Source organism: Peromyscus maniculatus, chromosome 11 (assembly GCF_049852395.1).
Source record: "Peromyscus maniculatus bairdii isolate BWxNUB_F1_BW_parent chromosome 11, HU_Pman_BW_mat_3.1, whole genome shotgun sequence".
NCBI lineage: Eukaryota > Metazoa > Chordata > Mammalia > Rodentia > Cricetidae > Peromyscus > Peromyscus maniculatus.
Window position 1 is genome coordinate 46,931,636 of NC_134862.1, and position 19,347 is coordinate 46,950,982.

Below are 19,347 nucleotides of genomic sequence, written 5' to 3' on the forward strand. Positions count from 1 at the left end.
ACTGAGTGGGAAGAAAAATAGTTCTAACAGTGGGAGACAAGGTATGAAGGCCAGTGTTTCCTGGATCCCAGGGAACAGGTGTCTCAGGAGCCAGGCACTTATCAATCCTTGGGTCTCCAGTGTTTTCTAGAAATTTTGTATTTTGTTCTCTGAGCTCCCATCTCCTCTCAGAGTCAGAGAACACCCACATACCCTAGAACTTTGCATTTTTTTTTGCTCTCTGTGTTTGGGAATCACCACCACCCCTTTGCCGTATTTTCATTTAACACCAACTTACTCTTTATACTGTGACCAACACTTCTCAGGGAAGATTTCCTTCATTCCCCAGCTTAGCCTATTCACCACTTGCTGAGGAGAGTGGTCCCCAGATCCTCTGGGGGACGGCCACATCGTTTCCAAATTGGGAGCCAAGGCTGGGAACACACTTCAATCTTGGATGTTTTCATCCTCTGCCTCTAGGATGTGTGAATGGATGATGCTTATACTTTATGGTGCTTGAGTGACTTGGTTATGATTTTAGAGGCGTTATCTAAGTAAAGAGCATAAAATTTCCTGGTTCCACCCCATGCTATAAACTGTTACCCAGCTGTAAGTCCCTCTCCCCACACATCAGTAAAACAATGATGTAGCTGAAGTTTTCCTGGTCCTGTCCGAGGTCCTGCAGCCGCTCAGACCCAAATGAACACACAGAGGCTTATATTAATTATGAACTGTATGGTATGGCCTAATGGCTCAGCATTCTTGCTAGCTAGCATCTTACATCTTAAATTAACCCATTTCCATAAATCTGTACTTTGCCATGTGGCTTGTGGCATACCAGTATCTTTACATCTTGCTTCTCATGGCAGTGGCTGGTAGCATCTCCTCTGCTCTATCTTTCTCGTTCCTTTCTCTCTAGTTAGAAATGTCCTGCCTAACCTTATTCTGCCTCACCATTGGTCAGTTTTATTTATCAACCAATCAGAGCAACATATATTCACAGCATACAGAATGACAGCCCCATCATTTCCCCCTTTCTTTCTACTCAAAAGGAAGGTTTTAACTTCAACATAGTAAAAGTATATATAACAAAAGAGTTATCTAGCAAGAATTGCAGTCACAATATCTAGTCTATATGTATTTGGCAAAATTAAAGAAAATATTCTATCTATGCTATATTTATAAGTCTAAAGTTTCATATCTAACTTATCTTTTATCATAACCAAGGAAAATTATAATTATCTAGTCTTCAACTACATCAAAGACCTCAGAAGGATATAATATTATCTAAGTAAATAGGAAGAACATTGTAAGCCACTTCCAAAAATCTAGAATGACAGAGACAGCAGCCTGCCTGGACAGTCATCCAAAGTTCCTCTATAATGTTGGGTCATCCATCTTCAGCCCATAAGCCTAGTCTCTCAGTCATTTTTTTCTCTGTGTCCTGTAGAATGTCTGGCAGTTTCTTCTGGGAAGCAGGAACCTGAAGGACCATCTTGCCTTGTGAAGTTCACCTTCCTATGGGTCCTGCATGTCCAGTTCATATGACATTTTGTTAAGCAGTCCAGGCAAGAATCATTTCCTGCCCAAATGGCTATTTTTTGCCAAGAAGATAAACTCCATACGTAATGTCCTCAATGCCCATCTTTCTCTTTGAAGTAAATCGGTCTTGCCAAGGGCAGATGTGTCTTACTCTCCAGAAGGTCTAAGTTTTTAAAAAATTTTAAATGTCATATTCTGTAGGTGTTTGAAGTATTTGAAGATTGAATTATATATACCTAATTGAATTATATCTATGTGTACCTAGAAAACATAACTATAGAAGACTAATTATTAATCTGTATTTCTTAATTATCCATTACAATTTAAATGAGTTACATAAACATAATACCTTAAATGAAAGTAGAAATATATATATATAGTATAACAAAATCAACTCTAAATTTGTATCAATAAACTAAAAATGTAAAACATTTTAAACAAGTTGTTACTCTTTATCCTATCATATCTCCATCCCCTTTTCTTCTTTATAAAGAGATTGCATTTATAATCTACCTGCTTTAAATAAAAATAAACATTCATAGACAGTATTTTGGGAATTTGGGCATAGCTTCTCATGCTACTTCCTGCTGGATGAAGGCACTGGCAATCTAAAGGGGGTCCTGGGAAATTAAGAATTATGGTCAAGTCCTGACTGGAGTAGTCTATGATGCTGTATTCTCTGAACCAGTTGCTGTTGAGTTAAGCCAATATATACATATATTTTAAAGGTATCTGGACTTCAAAGTTTATGTCCAAGGATATGTTACTTTGGAAAAGAGGTTCTGCTTTTGTTTCCACAGAAGATGAGAACTTGAGGATTGCTTCCAGGCTAATATGGTTTGATCAAGAAAATCCCCCTGAAAGGCCCAGATGATCCAACATCCAAAAACAGCTTCAAGACAACTGGCTCAAACTTACCCAGAGAAGTATGTGTGTATGTGCCTGCGTGTTGTGTGTATCTCTCTGTGTGTATACATGTATGTTTTTGTGTGTGTATGTGTGTCTGTATGTGTTTGTATATGTGTCTGTGTATGTGTGTATGTACATGTATGTATTTCTCTGTGTGTATACATGTATGTCTTTGTGTGTATGTGTCTGTGTGTGTTTGTATGTGTGTCTGCGTATGTGTGTGTGTCTCTCTCCGTGTGTACATGTATGTTTCTGTGTGTGTTTATGTGTCTGTGGTGTTTGTATACGTGTCTGTGTGTGTTTGTATGTATGTCTGTGTGTATGTACATGTATGTATCTCTCTCTGTGTGTGTATACATGTATGTCTCTCTGTGTGTTTATGTGTCTGTGGCGGTTGTATATGTGTGTATGTATGTGTATGTACATGTATGTCTCTGTGTGTGCATGTGTCTCTGTGTGTCTGTGTATATGTTTGTGTATGTATCTCTCTCTGTGTTGTATACATGTATGTCTCTGTGTGTGTACATTTATGTCTCTCTGTGTGTTTATGTGTCTGTGGTGGTTGTATATGTGTGTATGTATGTGTATGTACATGTATGTCTCTGTGTGTGCATGTGTCTCTGTGTGTCTGTGTGTCTGTATGTGTATGTGCCTCTGTCTGTGTGTATTTTGTTAAGCTGGTTAAGCTCAGCTTTGTCCAACTCTCCAGAGACAGTCTTTGGTTTTCGGTTTCTGTGTAGTTTCTGTGCAGCTGCATGCACAGCTGAACTTCTTTGCTTCTAACTTCTCAGGCTAAATTCTCCTTGCCTGCTAGCAAGTCAGTGTCTAGCTCGTTTCCTTGAAGTTCCTCACTTAAGCAGTTCAGTGTAGACGCTACTTACTGCGGGATACCTTTCCACATCCTCTAGGCTCGCCACAGTGCACTGAACTCTTGCCGCTCTGCTGGATTATTGGATAACTGGGCAAGGGGACTGCATCTTCCTGCTGTATTCTCAGGCCATAACAAGGTCAGGGAAAGGCAGGCTGATGAATGAATCATGAGCGTGTTGGTCACAATCAGCCTGTGTTTCTGTTAAATGATTTAGAGGGCCGATTGCTTAAGCTATTCTTTCCCAATTATTTTTCCAGTATCTGGGAATCAGTTTTTCTACAAATCTTCTCTTGTTAACAGCATTCAGAATACTATTTGGACTAACATATTCCAAAGTAGCCTCCTCATCACTGTCACACCACGGGGCTGATAATTTCTTCAATCCTACTTCCACTTTTCAGCGTTGAGAATGAGAATTTATTTCTGTTTAAGACTCTTTTCTAGAGAAAACATCAGTTGGAAATCTCTGAGTTATTCATTATAAGGACATGATAATTTTGAAGGCATGACACGGAAAGAAAATTCAGTCCTTCCCATGACAATGATTGTCACTTATTGAGTCCTAGCGTATGCCAGGCCATTTCATACTCATTTCCTTCACAAATACCTACTTAGCCCAGACTGGTGGCAATGCGTTAAGTCCAGCGGCTTTTTAATTTCACGTTTGGCATACACGGAGTCCTTCAGTTAGAGTGCTGTCCTTGGTCCTTCCGGGCAGCTGTTTTCACTGTTCTGTGAGGAGGACACAGGCACCTGAGGTTAGCTCTCTCCTGTGGTTAACGAGTTTCCAATTGAGACTCGGATCCAGGACTGTCTTTCTTTGCAGCGAGCGAACGCTTGACTATTCTACATGCTTCTGAGAAGGACACCATGGAGAATGTCTGGGTTCCTGGTTAGAAGACCTCAGTGGGACAGTGATGGGACCTCGGCTCAGGAACTTGCTATATGCATGAGTTTTGATGTGTTACTGTTCTTCAACAGAATTTGGTTCCTCCTTCAGAGTAGTGTAAGACTGATTCTACAGTGTTACTGTGATGGAATGGAGTATTTTTATATTCATATTTTATTTTATTGTTATTTATGTGTATGTGTGTGTACAGGTGTCTCTCTGTGTATATGTGCACATGAGTGCAGGTATCTGCAGAGGTCAGAAGGGAGAGTATTAGATTCCCCTGGAGCTGCAGTTACATGAAGCTGTGAGTCACCACACAGGGAATCAAACCACTGTTCTCTGCAAGGAACAGAAAGCGCTCTTAAATGCTGAGCCATTTTTCCAACCCCAGAAGAGGAGTTTCTAAGTTAAAACAAAAACAAACAAAAACTTTAGAACAATTGCTAGCATAAAGTGGTAATCAAGGAAATGTTGACGTTACCTGAATTACAAGTTCAAAATGTAAAATCTTCAATCCACATTTAAGCTTTCTTTTTAAGAGTATTACGACTAGTCATTTAGAGTATTTGAATAGTGAGTCCATTTGCTCAGGTCATCTTTAATATTTTGTTTTCTGCATAACACCTGGTTTAGGTTCCTAAGGTGAATCAATAAGAAGTTCACTCAGAGGACTAGAAAGACAAAAATCTGCTCTTCTGGACAATGACTGCAACAGGCTACTTTTTAGGACATTTTTTCTTTTCATGTATTTTATTTCAGCATTTAGAAGCAATATGGAGGAAAAAGGAAGGCATCACAAATGTGGTAAATTTCCATGGAATTCTAAGACTGCATCTTTCTGCAGAAGCTTTAAATCTGCCCCAGGCACTCCTCTATCATGTAGGTAGCTAAAAACAAAAACAAAAAACAAAAAACAAAAAAAGGAGGTAGCTCAGCCGCCAACCTGGACTCAACCAATATTTTAAAATGTTGGAATGACCTTTCTGGAGGAGGGGGTGGGGAGTGGTTTGAAGGGGGAGACTAGGGGGGGAGCAGGAGGAGGGGTGAGGGGGCATCTGTTGTTGGTATGCAGAATGAATAAAAATTTCTTAATTAAATATAAAAGTAAAAAGAAAAATATCCCAAACCAGGGAAGATGTTTATTTTCTAATCAATCATTGTATGGTATAAACCACACAGGAGGAATATTAGATTTCATTATGGTTTTGATTTTCATGTCCCTAAAAACAGATAATGTGGAACACTATTTCACATATCGGTTGTTCAGTTGTGTAACAGTTTTTGAGATCATAAAAGACAGAAAAAAATAAATAAAAATAAGAAAATAGAGTGTTGGAATGATTTTTTTAAAACTCTACCCTGTATAACATATGAAGCTATCTGATTTACAGATTATTATTGATTTTCATCTTATTCTTTAAGACTAGCTGGTCAACTACACATGGGGAGAAACAGACAGTGTCCACCCTCTGCCGTAAGCACATAGGTGTTGACAGAAGATCCTGGCTGTCAAGGATCATTTAAAACCAATGAATTACAAATCAGGAGGTCAGCGAGAGCCGGCAGTGATGATGCGGCTTTCCGAACTTGTCTTCACAGAGGAAGTGTTAACTAGAGCGATTTTCGCCTCCATTCTTTTTCCCTTGCCAGGGAGAAATGTGCAGCTCAATTTTCCCCTTGGTTGAGAAGGTGCTAATTTGTCTGACCGGCTGTTGGAATCTGAGGATGCTCAAGGTACCCTTGATGTCTCAGACCTTCATGCTGAGTGAAGCGCACCCCGGATGCATCAATGTTTAGGAGATATTCTCTATCTCATTAGGTAAGGACAATATAAACCATGTGAATGCAGATGGGATGGGAACTTGTCCCACACCAAAGAGAAAACCTTCAGCTTGTTATAACTAAAGCAATTTTAGAATCGCTTTCATGCAACTAAATATTTCATTAGACTTTAACTGTCTTTTGTACTGTAGAAAACTTAAATGACCTTTCCCCTGCTTGCTTCCCATTTCTTGGGAGGAGTGATCTTCAAATCCTGTCTTTTATTGATTACAGTACCAATGAGCCTGTATCAAGAAGGCTCCAAAGAGAGATGGCAACATAAATATGAAAACTCTAATTCCTTTTCTTTTTAATTGCATATTTATTGATTTTTTTCATATACTTTCTAAAGCCAAGAATTAACTGTATGAATGACCTTTGCATATTAACTAAACCCTTGTTGGTAAACTGATGCATCATTGAGAGAAAAAAGTCTTGTCAGAGAAAAACATTTTTTTCTAGCATTCAATTCTTCCTAAGTTTCATGGTTCATAATATCAGCACACACATGTAACCCTTCCTATGGGCTAGGCACTGTCTGAAGTGCTTTCATTCATATTAACTCAGGTGAATCTCTTAATTAGCTCCTTTTGCATATTATTATTATTATTATTATTATTATTATTATTAGGAAAGTGGTGCCAGTAATTCCACAGCTATGAGAAGGGCGTAGTCCAATTCGATCTCAGAATGTCTGACTTCAGAGTCTCACTCCGAACTCCAGTTCTGTGCCGCTTTTTCTCATGTGTGGAACATCTTCCAGGAAAGACAAAGCATGCCAGAAAGGACTGCCTGTACCCTGAAGGGGGAATGTCACTGTAGTCAGTAACATCACCCATGACGCCTGCCAACATCTGTTTTCTAAAAAAAATCCCCAATTATGGAACTAACTTTTAGTATCTGCAGTCACATTTTATTAAAGAATGGCGGCCTTTCATTTCATGACTCAGTTGCCCCATCCTTGTTAACCATCGTTGGTATATAGTCAGCTATCTTTACATGGTTTCGAAGACTAATGTCAGGCTGAGTTAACTGGAGTAGTGAGATCATATTGTAAAGGTCTTATGAAAGAAGTCACGGCCGTAGAGTAGATCGGTGTCCATCGGTTTTGATTGTACATCCCCTGAGGGGGAATATGGGGAACTTCTGCAGCCCAGCGTGGAATTTGAGTCAGATTGAGCAGATGATCTGGGTGGACTTTCAAAGCTTTCTGAGTGGTCTCAAAGCATAATCAATAAAAATAATTTTTATTAATTTTCTCTTTTGGCTATTTCACACCTGTATGCAATACTTTCTGATTATTTTTGCCACCGCTGCTGCCACCGCCACCACCAGCCCCCGCCCCCCTTCTTCCATGTCACTCCCACAGTTAACCCACCTCCTCCTTACAAGGCATCCTCACGCGTTCATGTCTGTGTTTTACTTTGTCACCCACTGAGCATAACCAGGGCCATCCTTATAACCATGGTTGTAGAAACACGGGTTTTGAATTATCTCTTGGAACCTGCTGGGCTCACTTGGGGATACATAAGGGAAGACTTGGACTGATTCTTCTCCGCCAGGATCCATTAGCCGGTGTTCAGGAAGGTGAGTATAGTCTTGTGAGTCTTTCCCTGACAGTCATGATTGATGATGTGCCAGTGCAGGATACTATAGCTGCTGGACAGCACTGGCTGTGGCATGCTGGGAAGACTGCATTTTGTAGCCCTTCTCAATACCTTTTAGCTCTTAACATTCTTTTGCTCACCTTCCCCAGCGGTCCCTTAGCCTTAGAAGGGGTGGTGTAAGTGTCTTGTTTAGGGCTGAGCACTTGGCTATCACTCATTTTCAGCATCCTGAGAAGTCACAAGTCTGTGTGTCCGTCATAGTTCATTACAAAGAGAAGTGTCTGGTTAAGGCTGAGTGAAGTAATACATGGAAAAAATTATGCAAAACTCTATATCTAATCAGAAAACACTTACAGTAAATATTAAATGCTTTTTTTCCTTTCTGGAGTTTCTTTTGTCTGAACCATGAGTTGCCACATAATTACTTGAATATCTTAGTACCTGGCAGATAGATTTACTTTGAAAGTCTAAGAGCAATTTGCTAAGGCTTTTACTAAATGCAAGCAATCCCACACAACAATCAAGAGTCAATATAAAACAGAAGTATATTTTGATAATTGTCCATTTATTCTTGAAAATTTGGCGATGATTACGTATCTGCAATGCACATTTTTAGGCATGTGTTCTGGTCACCTTCCCTTTCACCGTCAAGAGTCCTGGTTACCTTCTCTACTTGCTGGCTCACGTGACCTTGGTGCTCACATGTTCAGGCTTCCACCTTAGCACAGTCCTCCCAGACGCACCACCAAGCCTGCCCAGCCTGACAGCGTCCTGAAGACACTGGATAGGCAGCACACTGCCACGTGTATTAGAGACAGGGTCTAGCATGGGAATGTACTAGAAGTGCTTTCAGAAGTGCCTCTGCCTCTGTGGTGACAGGCGAGCCACAAGTTAGACTCTGTGGTGCACTGGCGACTACGCTGCTTACAAGCAACAGTTCAAGGCCACCCCACACACAGACGTCTGCGTAGCCTAGCCTTTCTTAATTGTGTAGCTCATCAGTTGCCTTCAGACGCTTCGGTATTTGCCTGCATTTCCCTACATGAATGCTTTTGCTCACCCTACCAACTCTTCAGACTCCCACACCGAGATCAAGCGCCGTCTATGCCATGAAGCAGGCACTCCTGATTTTTCTCAGCTCAAGGGGCACAGGTGTCTATACGATCCACTTTCCCTCTGCATGCCTGTGGCGCTTTCCGGCTTGACTTGCATCTCAGATGTGTTCTGTCAGAGCAGGCAGGCCCTGGCCACGTGACTGTAGTTCCCCATGTTTTGCTTTTCTTAGCTGTAAAGAGGGCAATGAGTTCCTGGTGAGTGCTGGGGTTTGTATTACATAAGGTCGGCCGAGTATTTCAAATAGCGTGTGGGCCATGACAGGTGATAACTATTAGGTGTTTTATTGTAGTTATGTCATTGTCTAGATATTATTTGGGTTCATGTTATTCCTCTAATTTACTGTGGGATTAGAGGAGTGAGCCATCCACCCCAGTGGCAGCACTGGCCTCTGGGTAGTTGCAGGTCATGTACTCCTTTGCTGTGCATGGATACCGAGCAGGTAGCCCAGACAGAGACTTAGTTTCTGGGTTCAGGTGTGATGTCTGTCACCTGGCCATGGGCAAATCCCTCCCTCTCAATTTGTCTCAGTCTTCTCCTCTAGGAATGGAGGCCACATCTCTGCTCTCTCTCAGCTTTGTTGAGGAGATTGTTATGTAAATCACCTGACCATACCTAGCAACAATTAATAAAATAAAGGGCTTTATGAACAACAATGAATAATAAAAACATCATGAAAGGAGTCACAGGTAGCAAAGAAAGTAGTCCAGGGGAGGAAAAAATACCCACAATGCAAAAAAGATGACAATTAAATGATTACTATCTTGAAGGTCTAAAATTACAGTAAACCCGTATTTCTGATAGATAAGAAAGCATCTGAGGTTGAGAATTATGTCAGGACAGGGTATCCTTGTACAAAACTGCGCTAGTGATGGGAAAAAGATTCATAAAGTCTATCTCTTGCCAAAGGGTATGTCAAGTGTGAGATTTACACTCCGTGAGAGTTGTGGATTGTGATACATGCCATTTATTTGCGTGTCAGTGACTCCATAATCATTCCTAGCCAGGGCCCATTCGTGTCTCACTGACCTCCCCTTTCCACTCCGTTCATTCCTCATTACATACCAGATGTGTGCTCTGATGAATGGCCAAAAATCTAGGTGAATCAGGAGTGGCAGTCTAGAATAGACAGGAGCTGTGTCCTGCAGTGATTCATTCTAATTACACCCAAATCTAACTAATGGGGAAGTCAGTGCCGTCGGGAGAGGGAGAGGAATGTGGCTCTGGTTCCTGCCTCTTTTCTTTTCCTAGAGACTGACCCCAGTGAACTGTTGGGACTTGATAGCCATAATCAATAGCTTGGAAAACAATAAGGTCAGCACTGGGAAGATTCAGATTTTCTACCTCCAAATGTAATGGAAACAAGACTGGTGTGCTGAGCCATTGAGGTGAGTCTGACCTTAGCTGACTGACTGATGGAAGCCCAGGGCAGAAGGAGAGATAAAGGGGAGCACAGGGGAGACATGGCTGTAAATATACTCCCAGCAGGATCCCTAAGTCTAGTCTGCAGGCCTGCTGACGCCTGACTTTGCTATTGTATTAAGAGGAGAAAATCCAAGTTCAGCTAAGACAGTAACAGTCTTTAAAAACTTTCAGGAATGCACTGTCGACATGCATATGAGCGCCATCTCTCTAAGGGCCTCCACTCACATGTTTCCAAGGTCTCTACACATTTGGGCTAATTCCATTCGTTTGCTTTTATTTCCTAATAACAACTTCACATACAATTCTGTTTGAAAGCAAGGGATTATTGCTGTATCTCAAAGCTCCCACTGGAACTTGTGGCTTGGGAGGCCCATTTTTCTACACAGTAAATGCATGTCTAAGGGGTAGTGTAGGCCGGCTTGTTGCTGAATAAGCTGCTCTCCAAATAGCAGATTGTTCCACTATATCTCTACGAAACACTTTAGGATCTCATTAGAAAATGTGGAGGCAAGAAGTGGACTTGGTTGTTAAATAGATGGTGTCACCAAATTTGGAAGTTATTTCCATAGGGTTGATGTAGCGGAGTTGAAACTTGAAGTTGGCGTAACGGCGGTGGTCCAGGTGAAAAGACATTTTCTGTATTAGAAATAAATACCTTTAATTTTTTTTCAAAATATATAAATGACTCCAAAAGTTTTCTGATAATCAAATAGTGGTCATTTATTTCAAATAAACCATTAAGTATTTGAGTTGGGTATTTGTTGAAGGCAAGTCATTCACAAAAAGCACTCACAATGTTGACTGAGCCATTTTGTGATGAAAGACTGTCAAGCGTATCCCACCTCAGGGAGCAGAGGCCCCGATGGAGGCAGAAGTCAAACCAACAATGTGGGAAGCGAAACAGAGTTGAATCTTGAGTTGAATACAGTTAGAATTGAATTTATAATAAAATCCTTCTTAGTACCATGTAATCGAGGTGTAGCTTTTGAATACCAAGAAATGTAAGACCCCTACTTATGTGTTCAAAACAGATGTGACAGGGTCGGCGTAGAAGTTTATAGCCATGACTTCATCAAAATGTTGAACACTCAGTGTGGTAGCACACACCAGGAAGCTCAGCACTTGGGGTGGCTGCGGAGAGAGGGCCACTGGAATCCATGTGTTCAAGACCAGCCCAGGGTCATATAGGATTCTGTCTCAAGAAACAAAACAAAGCAAACAAGGACAAGACAAAACAGAACAAAACAAAAAGGACAAAAGACAACAACAAAATTAAAGTTTTAAGGAGCATTTCTGCAATAATAAGACGCCTGGAGTGCTTGTCCACTGAAATAGAGTAATGTTAACAGTCATAACAGTGTCCAGGCATACTGTCAAATTATCACAGATGTTTATAAGAAGCTGAAGCCTGGGACTTGTGTGTGTTATTGTGTAAGTACAGGTAGGTAGAGGATAATATGCTAGTCATTCCCTTGTGTCGTCTCTGAGGGACTCTGTATTTCTCAGACCTGTGAGCCTCCACTGGAGCCGAAAGCTGTGCTGTAAAAGTGCACTGTGACTTTCAAAGGAATCGAGCATGCTCTCCATTCCTTAATGCAATAGACAAAAAGCCCTTTGAACAGGCACACAGAGAAGTCGTGCTCAAAGCACTTATGCCATTAGAAAAGCCCAATTTTAGGAAACTCTTGGAAGATTCCCCTAGGTCTCTTCTGAGGCATAGGTGGTTTCCAGTGTGTGTGTGTGTGTGTGTGTGTGTGTGTGTGTGTGTGTAAGAGGATCAATATTGATCTCTGAATTTGCCTGTTGTACCAATTCATTTGAAATGGAAATACTTCCTTTATTCTTAAAAGGGAAAATGTCAGAAATCACTTAATCAGACGAGCTTTGCTTAGAACAAGCACCTGGGTCTCCATGACGTCTGTGACAGTACAGAAAGGTGGTGAGCATGCCTATCCCGGTATGGAAACCTGGTGAGCAAATCCCGGTATGGAAACCTGGTGAGCAAATCCTGGTATGGAAACCTGGTGAGCAAATTCCAGTATGGAAACCTGGTGAGCAAATCCCAGTGTGGAAACCTGGTGAGCATGGGACTCAAACTGAGCAGAGATTCTGAGTGGATGCTTTTCATTTTTATTTCAAAGACATTTTAGTATTGTAGAATGCTTGCAAAAAGTAGTGTTGGGGGGCTGGCTGGAGAGATGGCTCCGCTCAGTTAGGAGGACCCGCTGCTCGTGCAGAGGACCCCGCTCGATTTCCAGCACCCACCTGGTGGTTCACCACCATCTGTAACTCCAGTTCCAGGGTTCTACTGCCATCTTTTTTTTTTTTTTTTTTTTTTTTTTTTGAGACAGAGCTTCTCTGTGTAGCTTTGGAGCCTGTTCTGGAACTTGCTCTGTAGACCAGGCTGGCCTCAAACTCACAGAGACCCGCCTGGCTCTGCCTCCTGAGTGCTGGGATTAAAGGCTTGTGCCACTACTGCCTGGCCGGCTCCTAATGCCATCTTTTATCCTCTGTGGGCAGTGGACACATGTGGGTGCACAGATATAATTGCAGACAAAGCATCCATTCACATAAAATGAATAGTAAATCTTTTAAAAAACTGTTGTCGAAAGCGTGCACTGTGTAGATGCTTACATATTTCCACACTAACATCTCTAAACATCATACATTGATTTGGTAAAATCATCATTAACATAATACTACTAACAATAGTCTTCATTCAGATCTTGCCAGTTTTTCTATTTTCCTTTTCTGTTCCAAAACACAAGCCAGGGGTTCTCTCACAGTGAAATTACTGCTGTACAATAGTGAGCAGGCTTCTCGGTGGCCACAGTTTGTGATAGGCTTTCCTCACGCTTCATGACTGTGTCCGTCAGCCTTTCATTGCTGTAATAAATACAAGAGATTACAAACTTATAAAGAGAAAAGGTTAATTTTGTCTCACAGTTTTGACCTTTGATCGGTTGGCCCATTGCTTTTAGGATCTTTGACCTTTGACCCATTGTTTTTAGGATCGTGGCAAGGCAGCATTGTGATGATGAAATGACTTAGCACATGGCCTGATGGGAAGAAAGGAGGAGACTGGGGTGTCTCGGGCTCTGCTTCCAGAGATTTAAAACATTGCTCTACACCCTCTCCTTGATGTTTCTACTGTATCCTTATGAGAGTGTCAGGTTTGTGGGTAGGCCTTGACCTGAGGTGGGGGGTGTCTCAGGTTACACCTGTAGCAATGACCTTTGAAAAGGGCTGGTGAGTTACTACACAGAGCACTGGGACCTGGGTTTACCTGATGTTCTCCCTTGACTAGGCCGAGGCTGTGCATTCCCCTCTTCCCACCTCTGTCAGGAAATACAGGGCTTTGTGCATCCTGACAATGGCGTGTTCATTTAGTCTTGTTATTCCACTTGGATCCAGCTTCTCCTTAATTTACACATGCTAGCATGTAGATAGTTCTGTGGTTTCTGATGGACCCATGGTCTGCTGTTCCAGCATGAGAATGGTCATTTACATTTCCACACTCACTTTTCTCTCTTTCTCCTTTGCCGTCAGTCCTGGGTCCACGTCCCATGCTGCCAACTGTGGGCTTTTGTTTAAGACATTTTAGTTTTCTCCATAGTAAAATGAATCGAAAGCATACCCACATTTTTGTATGAACCAAATTTGTCCATGTCTCTTGTGCATAGTTTGGGACTGAGCAAGTATGTGTTTGAGCGACTACCTGGATATCGCTATGGGATGTTTTCATTTGTGAGTTCGTTATAATAGAGGTATTTCAAAAATAAAACAGAATCAGAAAATCCAGAGAGATAGAAAATGGAAAGTCACTGCCACTTACTGGTTCAAGCACCCAAGTTCACATGTGTTTGCATATGTAAAACGTAGATCTATATGGTCATGTGTGTCCTATGAGCAGTGCTTGAATAATTGGATTTATGAAGACTTCAGTTCAAATTGTGCATGTGATTAAGCTCTCATGAAATTAAAATATCATTTTGAAATAGGAATCGTTGACCACAGTAGCTATTAAATAATACAGTACAAAGCAGGGTTGTTCTGAGTATCAAATGTTCAGGAGAACTCTGTCATATTAGTACTGCTTTCTCCCAGGAAGGCAGACAGTGGAGTCAATGCACAGAGTAGATCAGTGCAAATTTCTGAAGCTATGCAAGTACAGGAGAGTGGATCTGTCTTGGCTGTCAGTCTATTTGCAGAGCTCTTCCTTTCTTCCTTCCTTTCTCTCTTTCTTTTGATGATACAATGTAATCTTCATTTCTTTAAAAAATCTGTTATTACATTATCTGTCTATCTATCTATCTATCTATCTATCTATCTGTCTGTCTGTCTGTCTGTCTGTCTGTCTGTCTGTCTATCTATCTATCTATCTATCTATCTATCTATCTATCTATCTATCTATGTATCTATCCATCTAATTATGTGGACATGGTGTCTGGGCACCAGTGCCTATGGAGGTCAAGAGGACAATTTACAGAAGTCAGCTCTCTCCTACCTTGTGGACTCTGGCGTGGGATTCAAGGCTTGGCAGCAGGTGGCCTTACCTACTGAACCATCTTGCTATCTCAGTCTATGGAGCTTGAGCCACTGAAGCCTATCTTCACGTAAGATAAAGTCCATACCGCTTGAGGGACAGTGTGAGGAAGGTACAACACACCTTGCAAATCCCCCTCTCCCTCCTTTGCCATGCCTATACATTTTATGAATGTGCATTTGTTTAGTCACAGCATGTGGTCATATTTTAACTTTTATAGGTAGTTGTCTTTTAAGAAATTAAAAATAAGATGTTTTACTTCTCTTTATTTTGTATCTAGCACTCTTTCTAATGCTTTCCTTACAATGTGTATCCCTGGCAATAAACTCAGTTTTCACTTTCTTTGAGAGAGTTTTTTTTTTTTTTTTTTTTTTTTGGGGGGGGGGGATGTTGTCTCACTGTGTTTCCAAGGCTGGCCTTGAACTACATCAACAATTGTTCTGGCTCAGCCTCCCAAGTGCTAGGATTACAGGTGTGCAGCACTACATTAAGCGAGACAGTTTATATTTCTACTTGATTACTGAAAAAATATTTTGGCTATGCAGAGAATTCAGATTTTATCACAGGTTTTATCCCAGCACTTTAAAAACATTACTTGTTGCTGCACTGGTTCTGAGGCTTGTGCAGTGATTCCCTTTATTTCCCTGTACATCTAATACAGCCTCTGTCTACATATTTTCTATGCACATCTCCCTCCTCCAGCGCGGTCGTGACAGTTCCTTCCTCTTGGTTTTCAGCCTTTGAGCATGCTCTGTGGAATGGACAGTGTCTCATAGTTACTCCATGTTTTACTTTGTATATCCGTATCTTTTTAAAAAATTATTTATTTATTTATTTATTTATTTATTTATTTATTTATTTATTTATTTATTTATTTATTTATTGTTTTGCTGGCATGTATGTCTGTGTGAAGGTGTCAGATACCCTAAAACTGGACTTACAGACAGTTATGAGCTGCTGCTATGTGGGTGCTGGGAATTGAACCCAGGTCCTCTGGAAGAGCAGTCAGGGCTCTTAACCACTGAGCCATCTCTCCAGCCCCACATCTGCATCTTAATGCCTGCCAATAACTGAAGAAAATTCTTAGTTATTGTTTTCTCAGAACATTTTTTTTCTGCTTCACTAGTTTCTCTTTTCACTCAAGGATTCTAGTTACACATGTGCTGGTCCATTTGGTCAACATATACACTCTTACATCATCAGGATGATGTTCCTATACTTGTATTATCTGACTTAAAATCATTGCGGTTTCAAACTTAAAATAAATTTTAAAATTACTAAAATGATTTAAGAGAAGTTTCCTATTATAGTGCCTCTAAAAAATCACCTTCTAAGCATTTTATGTATATCATTTCAATGCTGACATAATTAAATATATTTCCTTCCCATTTAGACACATATGCATGTATAATTAAAATAATGTAAGGATAATAATATACTTCTTGGGGCTGGAGAGATGGCTCAGAGTTTAAGAGCACTGACTGCTCTTCCAGAGGTCCTGAGTTCAATTCCCAGCAATCACATGGTGGCTCACAACCATCTGTAATAATATCTGGTGCCCTCTTCTGGCCTGCAGTCATACATGCTATATACATAATAAATAAATAAATCTTTAAAAAATAATAATATACTTCTTATTTCACTTATATATGTTATCTTGCCATATAGGGATATATATTAACACCGATCCTTCTCATAGCTATATTGTATTCTAGTGTATGGATGAAACCCTTATTTGAGGAACAAATCCATTATTGATGAGGTGCTTATGGAATTTTGATTTACAACTAATGAATAGTGTTGCAACAGGCATGCGTTACATATATTTGTACTGCAAATATAACATTAACATTTCTAGATGAAAGTCTACTGAGCCATATCTCAAAAGGTATCCTTTGTGGATTTACACTTAAAAGGATAAGGGCATGAAGACCAACCAGAGCTGGGAATCCTTTGAAATCCTGAGTGAGGCATCTGCAGGTGGGTCACTCTGATAGAGCCTGGGATGTGAGGGGAATGGGCTAGGACAGCTTCATTGGAAGATGCCATGCTGGAGTCAGTGCTGGACTGTGATCAGCGGCATCGTGGTCAGTGCCTCTGCCTTCTCCCAAATTCTGCGGTCTGCAGCCCTCAGCTGGAGTTGCCTCTGCTGGAATGTCTGTTTTTCTTGTTTGTTGTAACTCTTCACAGACACATAGTTCTGACCTTGAGATGATTTGAAGCCAAATCAGGATGTGAGAGCTTTATCAGTGGTTCATATTGACCTTGTGATCAACACAATGATAGTTGGACCCAAAGCATCTGCTTTGATGCCCTGGTCAAGGAGAGATCTTCTGACCCTTGCTAATTGATACATTTAAAAGAAGCATGGGAAATAAAGCTTCTATGAGTTAACTCTTAGAAAGCAACATGTAGGGGGCTGGGGATATAGCTCAATGGCAATGGATTTGTGTGCCTGAGGCCCCAGAGGGTGATCCTAGTACCTCAAAAACAACAACCAGCAAAACCCAAATAGTGCAACTTCCCTCAAACGAAGCATAACATGGTGCATGTTAAACTGGCACACGGTGAAGCCTGAAGCATTCAACATACCTAGTCCACTGCATGGCGCTCCAGACACACTACTTGTTCCCGGTACTGCCTGAAAGTTGGCTGGCAGGCACCCAGGACAAAAAGAACTCTTCCCGTCTTCAGCACAGTCTGGGCATTATCTGGCTACCCAGCTGCTGGCCTTTGCTCCAGCGCTTCAGATTTAGGGGGCCTCCCAATCCCTCCCCCATCTCTGTCTAAATCAGTTCTCAAGCCGCGACACAACTCCTGGTGTGTGTGTGTGAGGGGGGGGACGACAAACGACCCTTTCACAGGGGTCATATAGCAGATATCCTGCATATCAGACGTTTACAGTAAGATTCATAACAGCAGCAAAATTACAGTCATGAAGTAGCAACAAAAATGATTTTATCGTCGGGGGTCATCACAACACGAGGAACTGTATTAAAGGGTCGTAGCATTGGGAAGGTTGAGAAACACTAGTCCAAATGATTCATTACTTTTCTCATGATCTGCTTTCCTCTAACTTGCTTGTTCCCCATTTCTTTCTTTTTTAAAAAAATATGAAAGACTTTATGAATTCGTGGGCCATGCTAATCTTCTCTTTGTTTTTCCAATTTTAGTGTATGTGCTGCTGAGGTGAGCAGGAGCCCCCTTTCTAGAAACTCAAGGTCATGCTTTATTCTTTCACCCAGTGGAAATTCAGCTGGCACTTCTGTAATTTATTGTAATGTCATTTTATATAAATGATGAAGTCACGTATAGTCTGATTCCACATTCGTACTGACAGCTCTTCTTTAAATACATTTTATTTAGGTAACATGTAATTCATGCACGAACCATTATCAGCAACACACAAGGATGTCTTTACACATGGTAATCTCTTTCTGGCAAACACCCTAAACAACCACTGCCATGTGTTAACTGATTGGTCTTTCTCCCAGAGTGCCTTCTTCTGAGTGCATGCCAAGCTTGAGTGGCAGTAGCATGTTTTTCTCATGCTCTGCACCGCTCTGAACTTTGACATGGAAGCAAATTTAAATGTTCTTTGTGCCAAGTGTGAGATCTATGCCCTAGTCCACAGCGCTTCAGACTTTCCCTTTTCCTCTTGACCTCTCACTGACTAGCCTAGGGTAGCCTCTTTGAGATCCTCCTGCCTCAGCTTCCTGAATGTTGGGATTGTGGGCATATGCTACCATAGCCAAATAACCCCTTCCTGCAGCTGCTAATCCCTATAGTATTCAAGCAATGGGTGATTGATGCCTGCTTGCCAAAGGCAATGATGGTGAGCATTCCGTCAGTACCACAAATGTGCCCGAGGCAGCTCTCTCAGATGAGTCCAGCATTTCTCCAAAGTCCCGGAATATCCCCTGTCAAGATGCTCACTGAGCTGCCTCCCTCATACCCGCCTCAGGAGCTTCGCTGTGCCACCCGCCTCAGGGCTTGTCTGAATGTCTTATTCTCAGTGACATCTTGAATACTTCATCCAAAATGGCTTCTCACCTTTCTGGAGTCTTTCTCTCTCTCCCATTCTTCCATTTATTTTTGGCATTTAGGTGGAATATCATATTTGTCTGTTGGTTTTTTGTATATATTGTATTGACTGTTAGCCTCAGGCAAGACTTTCCCTCTTCATTCCTCCGGTCCTGACATCAACGTGTGTTTGAGACACACACAGCAGCCTCTTCAGTCCTGTATCCTGAGGGAAGGGAGGCGTCGAGCTGCTGACTCATCCTTCTGTCTGCTTTTCCCTTTCTTCTCGGTGACCCTTTTCTGTGTCTTCACTGCTAGCACAGAGCTGGCTCTCCAGGCTCCGTAGCAGAGTTCTAGTCACACTCCAAAGCTGAGCTGCAGTTTCTCACTTGCAATGTCAAACTCCCAGGTGCCCAAACAGAATCAACACCATTTTCAGGGGTGTGGCCTAGGCCATATTTTGGGGCCAGGGGATCAAGGACACGAACAACCTATGCAAGTTGTTGTTAGACAGGGTGTATTTTTCTGGAGGTGGGAGTAAGGCCGAGGAAAGCATCACTGTGCATTTACTAGGCATCACAGCTCTAGTTCCAGACTGACCGACGCTTTCCAAATTATC

The 19,347-nt window shown here is 41.4% G+C and overlaps 1 long non-coding RNA gene and 1 pseudogene across 1 annotated transcript; one reads left to right on the forward strand and one right to left on the reverse strand.

Moving 5' to 3' along the window:
• The first annotated feature begins 1,825 nt into the window (after window positions 1-1,825).
• Window positions 1,826-4,620, forward strand: LOC143267715 (uncharacterized). The gene is made up of 2 exons (XR_013043137.1): window positions 1,826-2,447; window positions 4,128-4,620. It is a non-coding gene; the product is annotated as an uncharacterized LOC143267715 (long non-coding RNA).
• Window positions 4,621-17,812: 13,192 nt separating this feature from the next.
• Window positions 17,813-17,902, reverse strand: LOC121821494 (U6 spliceosomal RNA; annotated as a pseudogene).
• Between the last annotated feature and the right edge of the window lie 1,445 nt (window positions 17,903-19,347).